At 36.6% G+C, this 25,930-nt stretch overlaps 1 long non-coding RNA gene across 1 annotated transcript in view; it reads right to left on the reverse strand.

Annotated features, from left to right (window-relative positions):
• The window catches only part of LOC148224388 (uncharacterized), a 36,139-nt gene extending 11,014 nt beyond the window's left edge, over positions 1-25,125 (reverse strand). Inside the window, exon 1 of the long non-coding RNA XR_015802507.1 lies at positions 25,096-25,125. This is a non-coding gene — a long non-coding RNA (uncharacterized LOC148224388). The remainder of the gene's footprint in view (positions 1-25,095) is intronic.
• Between the last annotated feature and the right edge of the window lie 805 nt (positions 25,126-25,930).

The raw sequence follows: 25,930 nt of genomic DNA on the forward strand, positions 1-25,930 counted from the left end.
ATTGTAAAGGAATACTAATAAAGATGTTGAATATCAATGTTTGTATATTTTAAAGACAGTATTTTCACAATTTTTTTCCTTTAACCAGATTTTTAGATGTCCCAGGGATTTGTTATCAGATACCTTGCACTTCTCACAAATAGAAGTAGAAATAGAAAGAGTAAATTAAGGTTAAAGAATCAGCTTTGTAAACACATTCTGCATAAATTAGATTAACTAGGTTTATGTAAGAAAAAAAAGGTAAAATGTTTAATCTATCTGTTATTATTGTCTGGATAGTACTGCAGCTTTTCTTACATATAGCCTGATAGCAATTATCTTGAAGGTAAATATCAAAATTCACATTGATTTCAAGGAAAAATAAGAAATCATTTTGCAATCTGCCTTAGAATTATCATCAAGACATTGAATATATGCATGGAAATGAAAGAGGATAAAATATGCTTTGACTTTTAGACCAATGAAAACTGGCAACAGCTAATTCAAACCACAATCACGATGTCTTAAAAGTCTACAACTAATGGAGAAAACCTGATGAAAGTGAGACTTTGATTCATCTGGAAAGTAAAAGGAAATAGGCATCTTTTTCTTTTTGTGTTTTCTTATATCTCTGTTAGTTTCTGACACTGAAAGACAAGATTTTAAACACCCAAATAGAATATTAATGAGCATAAGAGGCTTTTTTAATTTAAAAATAAAAATTTGGAATTGGTGAGTCAGCAACTGGAGTGGTGTTGATGCCTAGAGAGTCTGACCTGGAACAGAGACTAAAAAGAGCTAAAAGAATAAAGTAGATATCTATTGAAAGACCTTCAAAGGATACTCCTTGGACAGTACAAGAGCCTGGCCAGGGTTACATCCAGGATGGATCCAAGATGGATCCTGGTTACGAGCTTTTACACTTTTATAAGTTTTGGTGCATTTCCATATTGGGGTTAATTGTCCAATTACAGCTTCAGGTCATGAAGTCCCATCCTCCTTGTTTGCTCTCTTCAGTTCCCTGTTGTTTATGCTTTTTGGGCCTGAAGCTTGTAACAGTTGTCCTTGGTCTCCAGCTGGAAAAGGATTGTTTGGTCTACCTACCCTGTGAAGAGAACTTGCTAACAATTAATATGAAGCTCAGAGCTACATACCTAGGCAGCACAGAATCTGAAAAACATGAAAGCTAAAACTTAAGCCATCAGTATGTTAGTCACCAGCTCTGTTGTAGCTCCTGCCTTCCCTGCTAAGTCTTCTGATAAGGGAAAAAACAAGCTATTAAAATTCACTACCACCTCAGATCATCATCACCACCATAAGGAAAACAGTCATCACCTAACCTCAAATCTTTCCCTTCTAACAAGTGCTGAAAGAAAGTATAGTGCCTATTCTTTAATCCCACACAGTTCTACTTCTCAAAATCCCAGTCTATATTTTTGTCTGAGAGTGGCATCCAAGTCAAAATCTCTTCCTATCTTTCTCTCCCCAGAGTCTGAGATATCTTCTGTTCAAGCATTTCATTCTCAAGATCTAAATATGCAATCTCATTTGTATCTATGTCTGACAGGAGTTTGTCAGAAACCGAATTTCATGTCCCATCCATCTCAAAGTTTTAAAATCTCAAACTCTCATCTGAGCACTGTCATCAGAGATTGCATCAGCAAATGAAATTTAGGAGAATTTAAAACTTCATCATTGTTTTAAATTACTTCCTTCTTCAACGTTAACAAGCATATTTTAAATCCATGGGTAGGATTGCTTGTCTTCCCTCAGTTTTGAAATACATATTGTAAAGAAGATTTCTTTCACATACTCATCCAAGCAATGACGCCTGAATGTAAATTGAGGTCTTTTGTATGTAACTGCTTTTATCTTCCAAATCGTACTTGCCTTCTGCAAAGCAACAGAATGTGATGATTCCTTTTCAAAGAAAACTTTGTGACAAAATGGCTCATACACCTGCCAGGGTAATAAAGGATGTTTGTTGTTAAACAAAACCAGAACTCTTTCCCCCCTCCCCCGCATTATCACTGTTAATTGCCGTATTGTTTCAAGAAACAAAAATTCACAGAGAAAATAGCAAGTGCATATACAGCACTGTGAATCAACAAACTGCTGGAAGCTAATTGGAAGAAGCTTAAGCCAGTTGTTCCAGCACTTGTATTTCACAGTGCAGAAGATTCAGGAAAACAAATTCATCTTTCTGGCTTTTGAAACCTTGATTTTCTTATCAGTTTACTTCACATGCAGTCTGTTGATTTTCAGTAACTACTGCAGCAAAAACTGTTATTTGAATTAGAAGAGTCACTGATTCAGGCAGAAATAAATTTCTTGGAGAAATGCCAGAGTTTCAACACCCACACCCCTGTGGCTTCACACCAGGTGTGCTGCAAGGCACCAGGTGCAGTAGTTTCCCTTCTAACTCTTCCTTCATACCATAACCCCTCTTGCTTGTGATTTTTAGAAGCGACTGAAATAAGCTTCTGTTCAGTTATGATTGAATACATCAGGGGAAAGGTGGGACAAAATAGAAGACAGGAAAAAGACACATAACCATAGCAAAAAAGCACAAAAAAACCCCCTAGGTTAGTATTCTGGGAGACCACACTCATTAGCAGAAAGGCAAAGTGTTAACATCTCTTTTATCTGCAAATAATGTTATTGCTGCAAATTAAGAATAATCTCTATAAAAATTGGAATACCACTGTAGTTTTATTGCCTGCTTAATTCCAAATCCCATGTTTTCAAATCAAAAAAATAGAACTGAATTGCGAATTTAAAATAACTCCATAAGGTCGAAGACACTTCTAATTTCTCAATGTAACAGAAAAGGGGGTTTTATGGGTTTTTAGTAAAACACACTAATCATCAGTGCTGGCCCACCAACCGGAACTAGCAATCATTGCCAAGAATCATGCAACCCTAACGTAAAGAACTCACAGAAGCACTACCTGTTCCACAAGAACTTCTTCCTACAAGAATATCTGTGGTAAAGCCCCATCAACTTGAACAGGCCCAAAACTTAATTCACAGATCCATTCTCAAACAGTACTCCAGCTATGTCTCCCAAATTCAGAACTTAACTTTGACCTTAACTGCAACAGATTTGTTACACAAATCTTTCTGGATCCAGCCTACAGAGAGGAGGTTGAGTGGAATTTTTCTCTTTTTTTAATTTTAAAAAGCAAACAACAGCTCGTAATTGGCTGTAGATATATATGTTTGACTAAATATCAGTATTTGAATCACTGAACACAGACAACCTTTTGAGTCAGAAGTGAGCAAGTCAGGGTTAACTCCATCTCAAAGCAAATGTTCAGCAACATTAAGATCAGCTGAATTGAAAACCCTCCTTAGGCATCCAGTTCTTTCCACATGATAAAGAACAGAAAAGTTATACTCTCACAGATCGAGAATTTTATCTTGGAAACTCTTAGCCCATATTTAAAGAAAAGGAATGCCCTTAAATCTGCATTTCAAAATCAGGTTCCATCTCAAATTTTCATAGATCATATCAAATTCAATGAGCTTTCTTAAAAAGTAAAAATCAAGAGATTATACTTTCACTGTCCCCTCAATGGGTTTACTTCATTCACATTTGAAAGGCGACAAGTTTTTAAGTATATTAAAGTATTAATTTCCCTTGTTTCCCCATTAGAAACTTACTTATAGGAAGAAAACACTATTTATTCTTTAGTAATGGAAAATCACAACCAATCGGCCCAAATCTTTTCCAAAGGGCAGGAGCCAACATATAGGAATAAAAATAAAACTCCTTTAGCAGGTTCACAGCTCCAGACAAGCTACACTCCTGTGGTGGTTGCATACAAGTGTGGGCTGGTGTGCAAGAATTGGTGACAATAGGAAAGCAAGTTTCATTAGTTCTACTACTAATGGAACAGTTTGTTTTAGCTTATAAATGTTCTAGAAAAATTTAACGGCTATTAAAACCTTTGAAGTTTACATTTGATCATTAAAGTGTGAAATAGAGAAATTTATGTCTGTTTTAATTGAAAAGCTTAATACAACCTTTATGGAATAGTTACCATCTGATATAGCTTCAAATGTCTTCAGAAGTTTCTTCTGCTATGCATATTTTACGTATGCCAGGAGATTCTAACTAGGAGAGATAGACAGTGAGGACAGGGAAAAAGTAATGGAGGTTCAATTAAGATGTTCATAATTAACACTTGAGAATGATCACTTTGTCCTTTTTACCTTTTCTAGCTGTATAAAACAAAAAGAGGGAAAAAATCGTGCAATCCTAAAGAGGTCATTTTAGCACTTCTCAGGGGAATACCTCTCCATATAATATATACTCAAACTAGTGTGTAGGTGAACTCCTCAAAACTTCACCTGCAGCACTCTAGACAGAATTCTTCTATTGCAACTAGTCAAGTTTGTACTTATGTGAGACAGCCAAAGCTAATGAAGCTGCAAATCCTCAAGCATTAAAAAGACAATTCTGCTCTTTGATGCATCTAATGTCGTATAAACCTTGTGCACAAATCACCTTGCCCGTGGATGCTGTCAGGTATAGGTTCAACACAAGAGCTTAAAACTATTGTCTCTCGTCCTGTGACTCCAGGCCTTGGAAAAATGTCTCTCTCCAAGTATTAAAAGACCACAGTTAGGTGTCCCAGAGCCTTCTCTTCTTCAGGCTGAATAACTTTCTCAGCCTGTCACCAAAGAAATGCTCCAGTCCTCTGAGCATCTTCATGGACATGCTCTGAACTCACTTCAGCAGGTCTGCATCCTTCTTATGTTGAAGAGCTGGACACAAAATTCCAGGTCGGATCTCACCAGAGCAGAGCAGAGGGGCAGAATCCTCTCCCTGGCCCTGCTGGCCTCACTGCTTTGGATGCAGGCTAGGATTTGGATGCAGCAAGTGGATTTCTGGGCTGTGAGTGTTCACGGCTGGGTCATGTGAAGCCTCTATCCACTGAGTCCTTCCCCTTAGCATTGCTCCCAATCCCTTCATCCCTGAGCCTGTTTTTGTGCTTGAGATTGCCCCGACCCAGGTGCAGGACCTACCAATGTTAATCTGTATAGATATAGATATAGATATAGATATAGATTAGATATAGATATAGATATAGATATAGATATAGATATAGATATAGATATAGATATAGATATAGATATAGATATAGATATAGATTAGATATAGATATAGATATGCATATATAGAGTGACCAGTGTATGTCTGACCATCATCACACTGAGACCCTGTACAACTCACTGGGAGCATATTGTGAGCCAGACATCTCTGTCACCATTTGCATGGGAGAATTTACATTCCCTTCTCCTCAGATTCAAGGTGCAGTCAGGAGCAGCTTATCAAGTTTCAGCAAAAGCTCTTGCCTTGAGTTTGATGGCACAAGTCGATCAGAAAGCCATCAATTACCAGCTTTATTTAGAACAAAAATATTTTTAAGAAATAACATAGGAAACCTCTCTTCATTACAAAATATCTATTTGCACTATCTAATGGATAATTGCTAGCTACTTTACTGAAGCATTTTCAAACATCACTGTTCTTGGATTGCCTGTCTTCCACAAGTTTCCCTTACATCATAATATTTCTTCTTATTTCAGTTATCTGGAGCTTCTCTTGTACATATTTCCAAACTTAAAATTTTTATACAGAGTTAACTTTTTCCATCCACAAGATAAGAGAATGAAATGATATTTTAAAAACTCAATAATATTATTAGAACTGGGAAATACTTTGAATTGTTTTGATGGAAAATTAAATTTATGAAATTCAAGTTGCAGTCAAATTTACTGTGAAATCATTTACTATTTTACAAGTAAAATAACCCACTTAAACTGGAAAGTGGATTGAAAATTAAAAACAGACACTTTCTCTTCTGGCATTCTCAGAATACCTTGGTTTCATAACAAGTAATCTCCCTCCTCATGGATTATGATTTTAAAAATAAAATTTATTTCAGAAATATATTGGGATAAAATGGTATAATTTCCCATCAGAAACACATTGAATACTTAATACATTTTAAATGATCATGCATTTTTTGTATTGAAGATTTTTGTGCATTTTTGGATAGCTTTTCCACTCTCTTCATAATTTACACCAATTCCATTCTTCTGGTTTGAAGTTTAAAGATTCTACATAGCAAAGCAGTGACTCTCAGTATGTGAATCACAGACGAGCTTTTCCAGACTTCTGATCCTGATAATAGAATTATGCATCTTTATTTAGTGATTTTTTTTTTTTTACTGGTTTTGGTGACATTTAAGGTCTTACAAGTGATCCAGAAACCGCTATGAAGGTCAAACTTTCTGCTATATAACGTTTAATTAACTATTTAAAGAACCTTTTTCTCAAAGAGCCTGAAACCTAAGATAAGCTGGTTCCAGTTGGTCAGACTTATTTCCTTTTTCATCACTGTCAAATTGATTCTTGAACCATTTAGGCCTCCGAGGTTTCTGTCGAGGCATTCTGTAGAAAGTCAAATGCAGGGTTAAATGTCTAACACAGAGAGATCTCATAGAATTCATAGATTTAAGCAAATGAGAAAATCAGAGTCTTTCCTGTCAGTAAGATACAATCTAGACAGCAGTGCTGTCACATGTGGGTCAAACAACTCTCTTAAGATGCCTGATCTGTTGAGGGCCATCCAGTAGGCATAGCCTGAGGAATAACTCTGGGATTTGCTTAGTACTCTTTGCATCTGAAAGCCACAGAAGTATGTTGAAAAGGGAGAGCTACTCTAGAAGCAAATGTATAAATGAGAAATATCTTAGGCAAATGCCCTAACAAATAGAATATAGACTCAGGCAGCCAGCTGCTGCTGCTTTTCTCACTTCCAAGATGTTCTACATTTTTTTGCATAGTGGTCAAATGCTGGCAAATATGGGTCTATAACTTATCCAAATGCTCTGGCAACCAGATTGATGCTTATCAGCCAAGCATCTTCAAGTCCATATAGTCACATGAAAGTTTCTCTTTGAATCTAGGATAATTATATTATAGGACACCAGGTCCTATGTAGCACTTTTTCCTTCCAAATCCCGAATATATACATAAGAGTAAAGCAAGTTAGATTATTTGAAATATGAACATGTAGATGGCAATCTAAAGATATCTTTATCTATGTTTATTCAGGGCTCAAGCCATTATTTACAAACCTATAATTAGCTGAACCAATACTAATACTTAGGAGACAACAAAAGAATACATTCTTCCACAGGAGATGATGTTTTTGAAGGCAAATTTTCCCCATGTTATTCTTTTCTCTCTGACCAAAAGCTACCTTTGGGTCATTAAGATTAAGAACTTTCCTTTTAAATCAATTAAGGTTTCAATTCTGATTTCTGTTTGGGAATGGTGACAGCTTGTGAATTACAGGTTCCTGTACACTTCTCTGACTCAGATTTACCAGCGAGGTTAGGGACAGCAGTGCAGGAATAGCATTGTAAATACAAAGGTGGTTGTTCTGCCAGCTAGGTGTAAATTGTCCCAGCAGTGCACAGTGAAACCTTTCTTTTATGTGCAAATTAATTGCAGCAAATATCAAACTACAGCTGGTAAGGCAGCCAGCTGGGCATAAATGGAAATTCCAGACTGCCAGGGTCTTCCTGCTGGAAAAACAGCATCTTCACAACGTGAGTCTTCAGCTGTTTGAGATAACATACAGAAAGGAAAAATGCCACCTCACACACCTGACTGGAAAGTGAGCAGCTGAACAGCTGATACTCTAGATAGACCCAAAAGCAGAACACAGAAAAATCCTTCATGGCTGGTTATATGATACAGCACAAGATCAAATGTTTGAGATTTCATGGTTTTTCTTGCAAACTGGATTCAAACTACATTGCCTCTAAAAAGAACTGCTAGTTTCTGTAGTTTTTATTCTTATTTCCCTTCAACCACTTTTTTTTTGTCTTTTGCATATGGAGATGAGCACCAGTTGAAAGAAAACAATTATACAACATAGTGGCATCCCCATGATACATCTTCAACAACACTAGAAGGAATTTTGAGATTTTTCCTCTTCATACATACTCTTGCACCTCAGTGACACAACCATCTTTTGAACTGGCTCACTGAACATGCATGAATGAAAAAAAATCCTGAGAAAAAAAGTAATTATAGTGAAAATATGAAGCTGAGGTAAGAACCTCAATCAAACATCCTCCTTTTCCAAAAAGCTAATAAAATATAATTCTACTAGTGTCAAAAATATATTTACATTTTATGGTCTTAGTGAATTTCAAAATTGTGTTTTTACTGCAGTCATTGACTGAACACTTAAGTATTCAGAAAGATACCAAGAAGGCCAGTTATAGAAATAATGAATAATGATAAAAAATCTCTTCAGCTTCAGAAAAAAAAAATCAGAGTTAAGTTTCATTTACTTCTACACAACAAAACAAACAATGGACTTCCCTTGTTGTTTGTTTTAAGTTTCTCATTCCAGCAAAGCTGACACAGGGAAGTGTAAACCTCTAAATCTCTGCATAGACTACAGGTGTGGATGGACTCAGAGCTTAAACCAAGGTGCATAGACCAAAAACCAGAAGCTCATTTATGTCCTGTCTGCTTGTGAAGAAGGGATTGTTCCTGGTTGAAAATACACTGATGAGAACATCTGTGCTGGACACTTATGCCCCTTTCCCTTTTCTTTTAAAGCCTGAAAGTTCATTTGTATGGGCTCTAGTTGTAGAGAAAGCTGATTTGGTAAAGCATTTTCTAGGCTATGCTGATCATCCAAGGTATTAATAACAAATTGAGAATAACCTTTCCTGGAATAAAGCTTTCATCAATCAAAACAAGGAGGAAACACATCCACTCATTTACAAACACAGAGCACATAATCTATTTTTACCTCTTTGCACCTGCTCACTTGACAATCTGTCATCAAACAGGGAAGAATGCAGTTGTGGTTAGGAATTAAGAGCACAGATTTCATACTGTTGAAAATCCCCAATGGGCTCGTCCACTTCTAAAAAATTGCATTAATTAAGAAAAATTATGTCAATATGTCTGACACAAGATTGTGCTTGCCTGTGTCAGCTACTCCTATACCAAGCCCAGAGATCACTAATTAAAGTTTTCAGGACCATATATAATCATGCCCACAAGCATAGCTGCAATTACACAATAACAACACAGCCGCTAGGATTTCTACTAGGACCATATTTCCAAGATATAATCCCTACCCTTAGAAAAAAATGTTGGCCTACTTGAAAACAACCAAAAAGATGATCTCTTCAAATAACTTATGAAGAAAATGAAAATAAAAGGAGAAAAAGTCAAGGCCAGAAGAGAATAGTGAGGGATTAGAGGCCTTGGAGACTGAAAGAGGAGGCCTAAGCATTCAAACTGCTGGTAAGTCACAGCTTTAGCTTCCTAAAGCTATTTTGTGTTATTTTAGATGCATGACAAGAAGTAATTTTTTGTGCTTGAATTAAAAATATCTCCAAAATATCTGCCCTTTTTTCTTAACACTGAATATGTGTTTTGACCATAGAGAAAGAGCATATTCTTTAAGAAAGCTCAATGACAAATATAAAAAAAAAAAAAAAAAAAGCAATCAAACAAAAACAAACCCCTAAATAAAATAGAAATTATTATCCAGAATGGATTCTGTGATTCATATACCCCTCTAAGCTCAATTAGATCTCACAAGATGCATTCCTCAGTTGCAAGATAAAATGTAGTGGAATATATCCTTGGGAGATTAAGCCAATTTTAATCACTTTAGTTGTTGCATGGACAAAAGACAACAGGCATGAAATTTTTAACTTAATCAAAATAGCACTTTTCCATTACAATCAGTTTTGAGAGAAAGTGATTGATTATCTAAAATTAAAAAGCAGAAATGCAAAGGCATAGTTATTTGTGCATTGCAAACATCAAACAAAACAACCACTTGGTAATCCTTCCTGATATACAAATTCTTTAGTTAAAAATATAAACAAGGTTGAAATATGCTTCCAGCAAAAGTGTCACTAGCTACTATTGTCTACTCAACGTTTGCCTTCTTCTTTTACCTAGTAAAAGGTATTTCATAGAGCATTCATCAGAAACAACAGCGTTCTTGGATTTTGCTTTTAAAAAAAACCAAACCACACATAGCTATTCTTAAACAACTACTCATGTTCTGATTCTTCCTATTTAAATAGTGTTATTCAAGGAACTAAGTGGCCAGAGATCAGACTAAACCAGTCCTTGATGTGCACTTTAATAAACATTTAAATCACTAGAAGATGTAGGACAGAGTTCACTGCCAAAAAAGACCCCGATGGAAATCAGCACCTTCTTCAAAATTAGTACCTGAGATATCTTAAAGTGGTATAGATCTCCTTATTAACTATGTTAGTTTGACAATTTGCTTGTATATGTACTTACAGATAAAGCATTTACTCATAGAATCACATGGTAAAAGAGAAGTTTCTCTCTACACATATATTTATATGCATATTTTGTATGTATATTTACATGCATTGTATATACACATATCTACCTTTAGACAGGGGCAGCAGCAATTCCTAATTATGTTGCATGAACATTATAGTGCACTCAAAATATAATTGAGTTTTCAGTGCATCATTCCAATCCAAAAAGCTGAAAAAACCCAGAAGAAGAGATAATATTCCCCTTGTGAGAAAAGTTATATAATTTCTACAATATTAAAAATCTTTTGACAATGTGCATGTTACATATGATTTTTAGAACAGACATTTAATTTACCAAATGTATTTGAATAACTATTGGGAAAACGAATTTAACTTCTGAATGATCAAAACATCTTTGTGACATTATATTACCCAGGAAACGAGATTAACAATTAAAAAAAAAAATTCACATATGAAATCACTACTGACAGTCCAAAAGCTAAGTAGTATCAACAGCTATCAAGTAGCTGCCATCAAAGAGGGCATTTTGATCATTATACATTTTTATAATTTTTTTATTATAATAAAGATATGTATCTGTCTTGACTCTTAAAAGAATCCCACAAGGGAAGTTCTTAGAAAAATATTTTGCTCATTCTGGCCACACAGCACCAATGTACCACTTTCCATTTCTCCCAGAGAAGACAATACATAAGGGAGAAACAAAACAAAGTAAATTAAAAAAAACCCAAAACCAAACAAACAAAAAAACCCCTGCAAATGATGTAGTAAATAAGAGAACTCAAAGTATAAAGAAAAAAAAAAACCAAAATATCCCCCTCAGAACTTTGTCTTTTTCAATGAACCTCAAGTCAGTTTTACTACGGTTCTTTGGGTGTTTCTGTGAATAGGAGCTTTAGCAATGAATTCCACCCTCCCACCCTCCTTCCAGGAATCAAATCACATCACTTTCTTAACATTACTTGAAGAGCATTTCTTACTGCAGCATTCACTGCATCCTCCCACACCATTACCTCAGGAAAATTGTCATATGTACATGATAATTGACAATTATATGAATGACAATGATATGAAAACAATTATCTGTATGTAATAGTAATATTATACTATTATTATAGTATAATATTATTAGCATAATAGTAATTATACTATTATATTATATGTATATTATATATATTTTATGAAAACAAACAAACAACAACAGTGGTTTTATAGGTTGGCACAGCAACAAACCTCTTACAGGAATTACCAGTGATTCTACTCTAAAGAAGAACATTTTTGGAGGGGGCAGTTCATTAGCAGGCAGGTCAACTTGGCCAAATGACCAAACTGCTTTGAAGCTTGCATGTTACACTTTGAAGAAGTCATGAAACACAGATTTTTTTTTTTAATTATGATCAGTGAACAAACAAGGGCTAACCAGCCTACTGCTAGAGAGAGACTATCCAAGAAAGCTGTACTACTAACCCAAAATAATGTTTCAGAGTCTGAACGAGTAGACGAGTGCTGCTGTACACATTTGCTTGGACTTGACTCTGCAGCTAACCAGGATCCTAAAAATGCACTAATCTCCCAGAGAGCAGTCATTCATTGTTGCTTTCTCAGTCCAAATGCATACAGTCTGTGGTGATAAATACATTAGCAAATAATTTATTTAATTTAGCCTTCAATATAACCAGGTGTTTCTCAGTATGGGCCTTGTGATGGTTTTATGACTGAAAATACATTTGTTTGCATTTACAATATATTAATGCCCAGGGTGCTCTTCTGCAATGAATTGTATTGTTCCAAAGGGAACAAACTTTGGAAGAGAATCACAAGAAATAACCAGTTAATGAGGAACATGTCACCAAAAAGAAACTTCTTTAGATGAAACTAAACTTCTTCAAGATCTCAGATGAAACTGAACTTCTTCAAGATCTCTTAGATGAAAGACTAATGACTGATCAAATCAATTGTACTGCAAACCATTTTATCCAATAATGTGGCTGAATAAGCAGCCATTTTAAAGAGGAAACAGACATTAAATTAACTTGCAGATGGCCTCGTTCCCGCTAATAAAGGGGCTGTTGAGGATGGTTTGAACAAACTTTTGTCCTACAGGAAGGAGTCCCAAAGAGGGCTCCAGGCTCTATGTTTCAACTTCATAAGAAAGTTACTTGGAAGAACTGTAAGACAAGGAGCTGATGATAGCAACATCTGTAGATATATACTCTGGTATGTGTTCTTTTTCAATCCAATAACACTTGACAATCTAATTTCTTTTTTTTCAGATTGTCTCAGGATTAAGATTGATTAAATCAACTTTGTTCATTCCAAATGAAGTAGGAGTGACATCTATTGTCATGGGAAGGGATAGAGTGGTGTCTCTGAAAATCTTTTGGTAGATGACACAATTTCTTGCTAAATTGGTTCAGAGGCATCAGAGCCCTTTGGGCTTTGAAAAAACGGGTTTGGATTCTCAAAGAGCAGCACATACTTGAACCACTTATTTCTCATTACTGATCTGAGAGAAAAAGTAATGAGCTTTCTACCTTGTATTTGACCAGATCACTTAAGCTTGCAAGAACTGTCTTACCCCACAGTGGACAACATTGAGCTAGTAAGAGTGAGCACAGTCATTCCAACTATAAGCAGATTTATTAATGCAAACTTCTGGTAGACATTTGCGCCCAAATGTACTGAACGAGAGCTTTCCACAGGCAAAATTGTGTCTTACTTCCTGGTTTACTACAGCCCTAGGACACAACAGTATTGTTATTTACAGGCATAGTAAGTCACCTGGGAATTGAAAATGGATGAAACAATTTTCAGAAACATAGGTATGCTTTAGTAAGCTACGTTTGCAACAGCAGACTGGTTGTTCTCTCTTTTCTTCATCTTCTGGATATTTAGATGAAATATGACTTCTTGAGAGAACAAGACCAAAAAATTGAAGGTGATTCTTAGACCTAAACAGTGTGCCTTTCCTCATGCTGCAGCAGCAGTTCGGCATTTTCTATCAGTCATGCAGAGCTTTGCTTACCTGTGTGGCGTTTCACACGGCGCTTTGAAAACCATAAAAGCTAACACTGAATTCTGTACATGCAAAATACTATTGTGTATTTACTTAATCTTTTTTTTTTCCTACAGATACTGTGTTCCTCTCCATCTATCTGATTCACAAAGGACTTTGAAATGCCTGCCTCATAAAATCTCAAGAAGGAAAGATTTTTTTAAGAAACAAGGCAGCAACAGAATAAAATCTGAATGGAAGACACAGCTTTTCCCTTTTGCCATTTTGAAGAGTCAGAACCCCAGGAGAGGGGCCACATGATGAAAGTCAATCCTATGAAAGGAAGATGATCCTCTTAAGATGTTATTATTTACTAATAAGATGATCATCTCTTCTACAGGATATCCTTTTTAACACTCACTACGTATTTGAAGATATGTCTTCTATGAACACATTTTATTCTGCCATGTCTAGTCAGACAACTGAATGATTAAATATGTATTTGTCCCCAAACACCTTAAAAGATCATAAAACAACTCCACAATGTATTATCATCCAGCATCCCTGAGGCAAGAAAAATGAGAAGCACAAATATTCATTTTTCTTCTATATGTTGAAAAATGGGCTGCCACATTAAGAAAACCCTCTTTTTACCCAGTAGAGATATGAGTTTTCAAGACAAACAATAAAAGATTTCATATGCCTGCTTTTCATCAGCAAAATCAAATATATTTTTGTTTGTAATGATTTCTGAAAGTTAGTTATAGATTTAGATTTTTTAAAAGCCCATATTATTAACAAACGGAAATTAGAAGCCTCTCCCTGTTCACAAAAACTCTGAATAATATAATTTTAGATTTCAGATTGAGGGTATGAATCATAATTAAGAACTCTAGGGACAGGTTGTCTTCTAACAGCTACCCTGGGGAAAGTGGGAGAATACTGAGGAAAGACCAATTTCCATGCATGTGAAGCCAGCAGACTTTTAAGCTCCCCATTTCCTTCTTGATAAAGTTCAAGCATTCTTGCATTAGCTCCCAAGCAAAAATACCCACTCTTTTCTGCTTATTCATACCTCATTAGCATCCTGTCAATTGTTTAAGAGGACATTCTTTTTCATTGTATATTCTCTTTCAAACCATACTGCCCCCCACTTTCCTTCCCTTCGAGGACCTTTAATTGTGCAGACTACAGACATTTGACAAGCATGACAGCTACTTTGATTTAATGCCACAAGATTATTTATGTGCTGCCCTAATTTTAAAGAGCAAACCTGATTAAAACCAAAACCTTGAGTTCCAGGATTCAATAAATAAGCTGCAGACGCAGCAGCGCAAAGTGGACATTTCCAGCAAAGAACTGTTTTACTTAGACATTTCAAAGAAAAATGGCAAAAAAAATACTTTTCCTATATCTATAGAAATATGCATACACACTCTCTAGTCATAAATTAAAATCTTCTCAAAATCTGGATCCCTGAAATGCATGTGTTTAATATAGTCAAGAGAAAGGAAATAATTTTAGTTAAAGAAACCTGTCTGCTCTACAGCTGTGCCCAATTTATACTGCAATGATTATGCAGGTAAAGCAATTAAATTTCAAACTGAAATCACAGTATTTTTCTTTTGTTTTGACTGTAATTATATGCCTATCAGAACACAATCTCAAAAAAGAGAAGTTCTTGGGGTAATTTAAGAGAGGTTGTTATTTTACAGCAGTGAGCATGAACAAACATTATTGTGAGGAGTTGGGGAAAGATTTCCCTCAGTGCTAATGACTGCAGTTTCGTTTTATTTCCATAATGCTGTTTTTGAAGTGTACAAGCACTTGACTTGAAGCCTGTGACCATGAAATCCCTTATCTTCCTTACTGAATTGGAACACAAAATAGTAGTTGTTAACTTTTTTCTTAAGTAGTCCTGAACATCTAAAGAAGAGGCAATGTAGAGGTGAGTTTTACAGTACTTTTAGGACTCCAAAATGTTTTATGAGCACATGCAAATTATTACAGTACCACAGACACATTTTAGAGGGAGAAATGGAATTAGTTAATACCACACTCTATCTCAGTACATTTGCTTAGGTAATTAAAAATAGTTTCATTAAAATGAAAAAATATGAAATTATTAAGAGATGGATAATTTAACTGAAAACTGCTTGAGAAACTTGTTAACCTTGCTAATCCTTTAGGCAGTGAACCAGCACCTGATCAGCAGCCCTGTTAGGATGAGTATAAAAAGCTGGTTTCTCCAGGCATGAAGGAGTAGAACAGCCCAGAGCTGTGAGGGAGGGAACCCTGACCACCTAGTCAGGGACATCAGTCCCTGCTCTAGGACATCCGTGCCTTAGGACATCCCAGGAAGGTTTCTGCCCCAAGGACTGGGAGTGACATCAATTTCTGAGTCATCAGGATACCCTGTCTGAGATCACCTACAGACTACAGTGTCACTGCTGGGGGATATGTATATATTTCCCAATAATGAACTTTTATCCTGGTCAGACAGGGAGAGGAGTTCTCAGTGGACGCCCTCAGTGCTGTTTGTGGGAGTGCTGAGTGTCTGCACTAATCTCTGCTATGTTTTGTGTAAATACACACTGGAGGTACATGCTCAATCTCCCTGCTGGCTGGACCTGGGACATGGAGCTAGGGCAGCATTGCAGATTGGCTCTATGTACTGCTGGATCCAGCAAGCCCTCCAAGGCCAAAACCCCATCCAGCACAAGGAGTACTTGTTAGGTGCCCAAAGATTTATTTATAGAAATGGCCAAATTATTTTTGGCCAGGTCAAAAGTAAACTGTATTTCTCAGTGTGTGGGTAACACACAATTATCTTCCTTTTCCTTATTCTTTAAGTAGTTTTGAGTCTATTAGTGAATCTATGGAATCTAATCTATTGAATCTAATCTTTGAATCTATTCTATAGTCTTCCTATTCTCATACACTCCACTTGCTTAGGAGGTGACAAAATTAAGATGTAGTGAAATCTAGAAGGCAAATGTCCTAAAAATGGAAATGAACTCACCCTCCGAATCAGTCTGTAACAGGGCACAATTTTATTTCTGTAAATGCACACACACACAGAATATATATACACATATATACACATACATAAACTCTCAAATTAACATAGGTATATGTACGCGTACAATATATGTGTCTATATAAAGAAACTAAATAAGAAAGAAAAGACAATGTTGGCTGTGTATCTTCACCACAGACAAGGAGTTTTCAGGTTTTGGATCAAGGACAGTTTGTGATAAGAAAGCAAGCCCAACACTGAGACCAAAACAAAGAAGATTAGCATAAACTATATTCTATTTTCAGTTGTTTAGTACAATTCTATTTTTCAGTCTGAGAAGGGTTTCAGTGTGTCAGACCAGATCATCTCCCAGCATGATGTGACCTTCCTTCAGGCTGGTCACTCAAGTGAAGTCACAAAGTTTCTAGGGCACTTCATTTTAACTGCAGTAGTTTGAGGCTATTTTAGACTCATATTAGCAACTTTCTCTAATATGGGTTGCATAAGCATTTCCCATTGTGCTGTTCTCTTGAGTTTACTCTGAATCAAAGTTGCATGTAAGTGCAATCAAACATGCTCATCTGAGAATCACAGCAAACCAGTAAAATAGAGAAAAAACAAGTGTAAAGGACTTGTATGTGAGTCCCCAGGTATTCAGTGAAACAAAGTCCTTTTTTTCTGAAGTTAAGATGGAATCTTGCTTGGATTCCCACTGAAATAGGGAGATATAAGAGACCCTGATCTTTCAGTCAGGACCAAAGGCCATCACTGGAAATCGTGGCCCACCACACCCAGTGAAACCCGGAGCAGAGTCAATGGGCACCTGGCCAGGTGAATCTGCCTGCATGCCTACTTCATTACCAGTGGAACATTAATACAAACAAATCACGTAAATCCTTTACACATATGCATTTGCTCAGCTACAAATGGATTTTATCTTAGATGTCTAATATCTGTAATTTGTGAGAGGGACAGGGACTTCTCAAAACCAGAGCACATCCATGCATTTTTGCTTGTTTTTTTTTTTTTTGTCCTCTGAGAATGAAAGTTTCTCACCCTTGCAGTCTAACCATGATGACAAATGCTGAGATTTAAAATGAGCAGTAAGTAAAACTGGGTAATACAGATTAAATGAATGACCCCCATCATTTTTTAAGGCAGCCTTGTTTTTGTCAATCAGAAGGAATTTAAATAAACTGAGCACTATTTAAAAAGCAAACAAAGGAGTTGTGTTTAAACTAGAGCACAGGGAAGAAATGAGGCATGTCATTCTCATTAAGTTATGTTCAGCATACACAAACAGAGAGAGTACTTGCTACGTTTTTTTAGCAAATATTCTCTGATGCTTTTGCTTGTGTATGCTGTACAGATACCCCCTATAAATTTATATGATTAATAATCATATATAAGGTATTAATCATCTATTAGGTAAAAATCCCACCTGCAAGACAATTCATTTTTTTCAACACAACTTGCACTTACCTAATAGGCCTATTATGTTTTGTTTTTTTTTTTTTTTTCAAATCTCATCATCTCCCTACTATCCTACCCTTCCATTATACCTATACATATATCTATATCTATACATATATCTATAGATACACTGCAACATAATCTGTATGGGTAGCTACTGAAATTATCAAGAACATAGTCAGCAATGGTTTACCTTTACAAAACAAGAAATTTTTTTTTCAGGTGGAGTCTTGGATTCATATTAGCATTTAATTAGGACAACTTGGTATGTCTGATCATTCCACTTTTCAATACTGAACTGCATTCTTAAAATGCCCATGAAAAATTTCCAAACTTCCATATGAAGTTCTTTGGGAAATTTCTTTAAGAATGACTGAAAATATGAGTCTGATTTATTTAGAAAAGATAAATCTATCCTGCATGAAGATTCAACAAGTTTATAAACTTCCACTATTCTTAGACAGAATCTGGTTAAAGTATCAGAAGAAAAGGGTTTTATGAGAGGCCCTAAAGGACATCAGGAACTCAGCCCTCAATTCACAACTACTGAACTTGCCAATAAAAATGGGCAATTCTATCTCCACAGTTAAATTTCTCAATAAGCAAATGATAATTAATTTCAAATAGTACCCAGAGAACAATGGTGAAAGGTGCTAAATTATGCAGTTATTCAAGTAATATTAAACAACAAATTTGCCATCAAGGTTCATTTTGATTCACAGAACAACTTAAATCCTATAAATCCTATATTTCAGAGAAAACAGCCCTCAGAAATTCAAAGCAAAGGTGCAAGAATCACAGTGCATTTGCAGGGACCCACAAGGTCTATTGAGTCCAGCTCCTGAGTAAATGGCCTGTATAGGGATCAAACCCATGACTTTGGTGATTTTAGCACCATGCTCTGACCAGCTGCACTAATCGAAGTCCAACAGCCCTGGGCATTACCATAGTTCAGGCTTCACCATGAAAACAAGCCAGCAAACACCGATAATGATTCTCCATGATAGCAAAAATACTTTCTCTCCCCTACCCTTCTCACTCACAAGAACTAAGTAACCATTTCGAGAGGACAACATTAGGCAAGCTTCCTCCTTTTCCCCACCTGGCCATTGCTCAGGCACAAAGTTCTCAATTCTAAGTACTCTCTGCCAGCCATACTACACTCTCACAGCTCCACCTCAGGTGGATCACTTGGCTTTCTCTTTCTCTCAACCCCAGTATTTCTGTCCTATTTTTTCAATATGATTAAACCAAATAGTATTTTATGAGGCTACCCCTAAATTTGGAGACTAGAGAGAGGTAAGAAGTAACCAGTAGGCAAACTAAGAGGAAGATACTTCCTGAACCAAAATTCATTTGAACAGAAGGCAAAGTCAAAAGTCTTTTATAAATCTATTTTATGTGCCATGGTGAGGGCTTAAGAAAGCGCTTTTGGGCTTCCAAATGGAATGGCTAATTTTCCAAATCTTTCCCTGTTCCACAATGTACAGAAAGTCTTGCCCAGTTTAGCTTGCTATCAAAAAGCAATAAAAATTATATCTCTGGCAATAACACATTTTTAACTGGTTCCGAGCCTTAGCCCATTAAGCATCAAATCATTCTGAGGTGTTTCAGTGCTTCAGCTCATGAAATTTTTAATTTGGGCAAAATAAGAAGAAATGGGTGCATATGTTTTATACATATGGACACACAGAGGAAAATTAAACATTAACTTCCTTTTTCTCCTCTAAGCGCACTGTTTATTTAGACTCTAGCTGGACTTCTATCTCAATTTCATCTTATTTTTATTAACATTAGTAAGTATTAATTATTAAACATATTAATATAAATAATAATATGAAAATGACAACTCCCTCTATATAATTAAATAAAGATTTTTAAGCTTTTGGTGAATCCCTGATCTTACTCATATTTTAAGGTTCCTCATAAAACTGTAAGAGAGAAATTTGTTTTTGCAAGAGTGAAAACCCCAGACTGCTATATACTGCTGAAAAGGAGGAATACATCGGTGGCAAAAGCCAGGTCTAGACAAACTCAGACAGCGACAGGCTTAAAAAAAATAAATTGTGAATCTCCAAAAGCTGACATGTAGCCTGGCAATGTGAGGCATGTGATAAAAGATGTTTTCTAAGCAGCCTTGTAGTGGAGATCCAACAAGACTGATGTGTGGAGATTTTGGCCTTTAAAATAAGCTGTTACAGAAAATCGCTCGCAGTTAATTGGTAAAACTGTGTCAGGGGGAAGGCAGTCAAGAAAAGAACAAGCTCAAGAAGTAGTCCTTGAAGTGCTAGGGAGAGAAAATCTTCAGCCCTTTGTACACATCTGCCAGAGCAGCAGTAGCTGCTTCCAAATGACTGCACTCTTTGGCTTTGCAGAGCAAGGGCCCAGTAATTTCTATTATCAAAATATTTCTTTTGAGAACACAAATTAAGAACTACTTGGACAGCTTTTCAGGGTCCAGGTTGAATAGATAAGACTGGCAGCTAGAAGGCATATAAAAAGATAAAAATGCAAACCCACTATATTTGGGTTTGAATTGATTTGGTAATTTGAAAATATTTTATCTGATTTGATAATTCTTCAGAAGGAATAAATATGGGAATTCACAGGACCATTTGTACTACAACATTTTCAAAGCTAGAAATACACACAAAAGATTTTGCAGACAAGTGCTGAATCCACTTTCTGAACGACTGAACACGGCATAGAAGCAATATTTCCCTTTATTTTGAACTGACTTCCTGGCACATTTGACTGTCTTCTTTTCAAACCACCACTGCAAAAGAGGACAAAGAGTCAGGAAAGGAAGGGCAGAGCTTTTGCTGTGCACTCACAGCATCAGCAGACTTCTCCTGTATCTTTCACAGGAAGAGGTGTCCTGTGACACAATGTTATGGAATGGGCCAGGTGGGATGTGGTTCCATTGCTCTCAGCAGCATCACTGCAGTATTCATCTGTGTTGGTTTTGCTCTACATACTGCCCTGTCTCATTACAGGGAATCACAGCTCACCAATGCAAGGAACTGCTTGTTGTCCTCAGGAGGAATTGGCAAAAACTGGATGATGGAGCTGGTAATATCGTTTACACATTTGTTCAACTGCACAGTGTTGCTCAGACAGAATTAGATGAAACACAAAGTAGGTCTCAGCCGACCTGACATTCTTCAGTGTTTTATGGATAGCAGAAAGAACCCTGTTAGTGATTTCCTGAAGCTGGACCAAATGGAATGGAGGAAAAAATGTTATGGTTCCTAGCAGACCCCAACCTAATTCTAATATGGTTTTCGGTCTCCTAACAGACTTTCCATATGTTATTTGTTAGATTTTGGAATAATAACAGATACCAGACTCCTACAAGAATAATCAAAGTCTCCAGATGAATGAAAGAATTGAAGTTTTGGGACAAATATAAAGATATTCTATTCCTAAGATTTTCCTGAGATTGCCATTTGGAGTATTTCTGTACCAAAAAGCCCCCAAGATACCTATCTACATATTATTGCCTTTTTCAAAATACTTTTCCTCTGTTTTGACAGACCTTCCTTTTTTCCATTTCTTATATTCACATTACTTAAATTGAGTTCCTTCCTTTTCCCAGGAAAACCTCTGAAAAGGAAGGTAAGCCACCTAAAACTGCAAACCAACCCTGCCATTACATGCTGTCATTAACTATTCATAACTTGGCTCCCAATGTGGCAGGAACTGCCTGTTCTTTTTCCATAATTCAGGATTATGCACGCTGTCTCACGGTGAGGAAGAAGGATCATTTCAACTCAAAACCATATGTTTCTGGCTATGTGTCTCTCTCTCTAAGGATAGGTTACTGTTTGCACTTTCAGTCATAATTCTTCAAACATCTTGGTGAATATATCAGAATAATTTTATTATTTACAGATATTTACAAGCAGCTGGCAGCAAATCATATTAAAACACATAGCTGTGAGGCTGTAAGGCTCTTCTCTGGGTTTTGAGCAAAAAAAATCAGTATCCACTGACAAGATAAACATGAGGATTTTCTGAACATAACTATTTTGTGCTTGTTTAAAATGTGGTGATGAACAGATAGACACAGAATACAATATCATAATTTAGTTGGAAGGAACTGAAAATCACCTAGTCCAGCATAATTCTAAAATCTATATGGTCTAAACATCATCTAATCAAAAGGAACAGTACAAATGTATTTTCTTTACAAAAAAAAACCAAAAACTACAACAAAAAAAACCCAAAACAGAAAAAAAAAAAAAAAAACGAAAACCAAAAGAACAAGCAAAAAAACCCCCAAAAGAACCTAAAGTGGACAAAAAGTACAGTCAATTAAAAAAAGTCACTTGCTCCTACCATTAACTAACTCCCACTAAATTGACATCTTAGTTGTTCATGATTTTCCTGTTGTCCTTTATTTTGCTTATTGTTCTTATTTTCATAGCAGCTGACACAGGGCTATGTTTTGGTTTTGTGAACAAAACGCTTGATAATTTGGTGCTTTAGTTATTACTGAGCAGTGCATACACAAAGTGAAGCCTTTTTCTGCCTCTCACCCCACCCATCATAACAACACGTGTGCAGATCCTAATGTGTTGACTCTCTCTGCATCCATCATTATCTATTCCATTTAAGATCACAGAGTGATTTGAGTTGGCAAGGACATTAAAGATCATCCAATTCTCATCCCTTCACCACAAGCAGGGACACCTGCCAGTGGACCAGGTTGCTCAGAGCCTCATCCAACCTGGCCTTGAGCACTCTCAGGGTGGGGTATCCACACCTTCTCTGAAAACCAAAAGTGTAGTATTAAATCTCATCACAAGCCCAAAACCTCGCACACCTTCATCTTTTACAGTCTCATCTCATAATTATGTTGATGACATCCTGTGGACTTTTCTCTCCTGAGAAAAGCTGGTATCTAAGGTCCTGCTATTCTCATTACTGCAGTCAATATCACTTGTACATGCTGCTTTTAGAAGTGATTTGTGGCTGTGTGCTTTAAAATACAAACTGTATCTTGGGCAAGTCATTTAACCACCCTGTACCATAGCATCCATACACAGGAGAAAGTGGTGCAATCTTAAAATTAATGGGGACTCTGCCTCAGCCCTCATTTGCCAAGCCCATCCTTAAAACACAGGTCTATTTCCTGAAGCATAGCCCAAAGACCCTGTGAATATATATTAGCCAAAATACTTATAAATTACAAAACCAGATAAAACTTACATGACCCCACAGGGGAAAAAAGAAATCTAGGAAACCACTAAAGCACAGATAATGCAGGGTTTGTGCTCCTCTCATTTGTAAGTGTACCAGCAGCCAGAACACTGCTGTGTACAGGGCATCGTGTTTCCTCCCTGCTCCTGGGGCAAAACTCAGACTTTTTTTCTTAGCAGGATGTCAGGTTAGGGAAGCAGTGTTACTCAAGCTTCCAGCCTCAAGGACAAGAAGTTAAAGAAGAACATAAATGTCACTCTACAGGGATCCTGTATGTTTTCCAAGCTGGAATTAAAACTGAAAGGCTCTAGGAAGCAGACCCCCATCAAGACCAAAGATTAAAATATAATCACTCCTGTACATGCTCTGAGTATAATATTGCAGTAATGGTCTGGCATGAATTTACCTCTAAAATGAGATTTCTCAATTAGTGAAATAGCCTTTCCTGGCAAGCTAAGGATTACTGTATGCTTTCAGAAGCTTCTTAGTATTAGCAAAATGATACATTATCAAAGTAAATTCTTTATTCATTAACTCCAAACTGAAAATTTCTCATAGTGCAGCTTTTCAGAGGACTATATGACAGATTATGCAACAGAAATACTCTGCTTCCGGACTGTGTCAGACCAGCAGCCTGTGAACAAGTTTGAGTTATTGCCAGACAGGGGACAACAGCCACAGTCTGAAACACAAGAAGTTCCATCTGAATGCAAGGAAAAACTTCTTTACTGTGTGGATGACAGGGCACTGGAACAGGCTGCACAGAGAGGCTATGGAGCCTCTTTCTCTGGAGAAATTCAAGACCTGCCAGGATGTGAATATGTGCTGTCTGCTCCAAGTGAACCTTCTTTAAGAAGGGGTTAAACTTGAAGATCTCCAGAGATCCTTTCTGACCCCAAACATTCTGTGAGCACTCAAATTCTCCACAGACTCCAACACTTATCTGCAGCCAAAAATCAAAAAAATCATATCTCTGTAGGATCTGTAATTTCATCAGTAATGAACTCTTCCCACATTGAAAGTTAGTCTTCCTGACCTTCTTCACCTTTACCCCTAGTCTCCAAAAACTGGCCTGATAAAGTTTCCTGAACAGTTCTAAAGTAGTCCCGTAAAGATCAGCTCCTATTATCTGGTAATGATTTGCATCACCTTTTTGTGAAAAAGCTCTCTTTGCTCACCCTTAATTTCCATTTTCTTACTTGCTTCCTTCTAATGAAGCCTTCTCTATGTTCAGTGTCAGCCATTCACATCCTCTGAATTCCCCTCACATATCTCTTTCTGCTCTCTTAATTCCTCACAGCATATTTTTTGTGACTTCTCTTCATCATGAATATTTCAGCAGACTTGTCTGCGTTACTATGTGATGCATTAGTTGAACTATTCCATTTTCATTAGTTTATTGTTTACCATATCATTCTTCTCTTATGCTTTCCAGAGAAATCTTTGCCTTTTCCACCCCTTCCTATACATTGCACTCATAACACAAGAGCAGAGGCTAGAGAGACTGTCACATTAATTTCTTTTCATACCATTTTTCATTTTACCAGGAAAACCCTCATCATACCATCAATACAACAAAACAATCTGATTTTACTCATGTATTATTTAAAACTTGAAGTGATATATCGCAAAATAATGCAGGATGGAAATGTTTAAGTGAGACCTCATAGAATCCTAGAGCAAAGCTAAGTTTCAGCAAATGAAATAGAAAACTCTAAAGCTGTTTTGCTGCTGGCCCCTGTGGATAGCAGCATCTCTTCTGTGCAAATTCAGTGTCTTGGTACAGGAGTTACTCTGTGCAGCACAAGCTTCAATCCTACTGCTTGTGCAGGTGTTGTAGTTTATAGATGGGGAGCTCTCCTTCCTCATTTGCTCATCTGGTTCCATGTCTACCACCGTGCTTTCTTGCTTGATACAACTGAAATTTCCCCACTTAATTCAGAAAATCTAACAGCTGCAATTCAGAAAGCAGGCTCATCTTAAGGAAGCAGCTGAACTAAGCAGAACTGTAAACAGGTATTCATTTCAATCTTACCATCACCTGCAGTGTGAGGTAATCTTCTCATTTTCTTTCTCAGAAGGAAGGAAAAAGATCTCTATTTTCACAATATTTTTGTTTCTGTTACCATAATAAATCTTCCAGAAGAGTAAATATTGTACTGATGGATTTGAGAGTGGCTGATTATGATGATCTCACTTTTCAAAAAAAAAAAAAAAAAGGTGATATCTTTCAAGTATGAATCCATTGGTGAAGAGAAGGTAGGAAAGGAACGGTTCTATACTTCCAACTTTCACAAGCTAATAGGAAAAAGGATTATATAACCTCAATGCTACGCTTGACCCAATTGCCTCAGTCAAAATGCCCGTGGCTTCTTAATTGGCATTCACATATGGTCACCCCACTGACTGCAAGGCAAAAGGTCAGGGATATTTCTATAGAGGCTCAACTGTTGAGCTCAATTACTCTGATCCCAGGAGGTTCCTGAGGAACAGGATGTGTCAATAACCTAATGGAGCCTGAATACCAGCATCCTGCTGTGTGTGTGCTGGACAGAGGTGCAGAGTGTAACAGTGGTCAGGGCAAAAGAAAAGTGATAACTGTGGGTAAAGGGCTGATTTCTTCCTATTTCAGTACCAGAATGAGCTCATCATCTTTCTCAGCAGCGTTTGCTACTGTGCAAGTGGCAAAGAGGCCAAACAACTGTTCTTTATTTCATAGCCAGTTTTCATTGGTGAAATGAGAACAAAATATTACTAAATATTACTAAAATTATCAACTGCTGCTGATGTGAAATAGAGGTATTGATGTCTTTAAAAAAAAAAAGCTTTACAGGACCTTCCTTAGGTTTTTTTGGTTTTTTGGTTTTGTT

Source organism: Sturnus vulgaris, chromosome 3 (assembly GCF_052056855.1).
Source record: "Sturnus vulgaris isolate bStuVul1 chromosome 3, bStuVul1.hap1, whole genome shotgun sequence".
In the NCBI taxonomy this organism is placed as follows: domain Eukaryota; kingdom Metazoa; phylum Chordata; class Aves; order Passeriformes; family Sturnidae; genus Sturnus; species Sturnus vulgaris.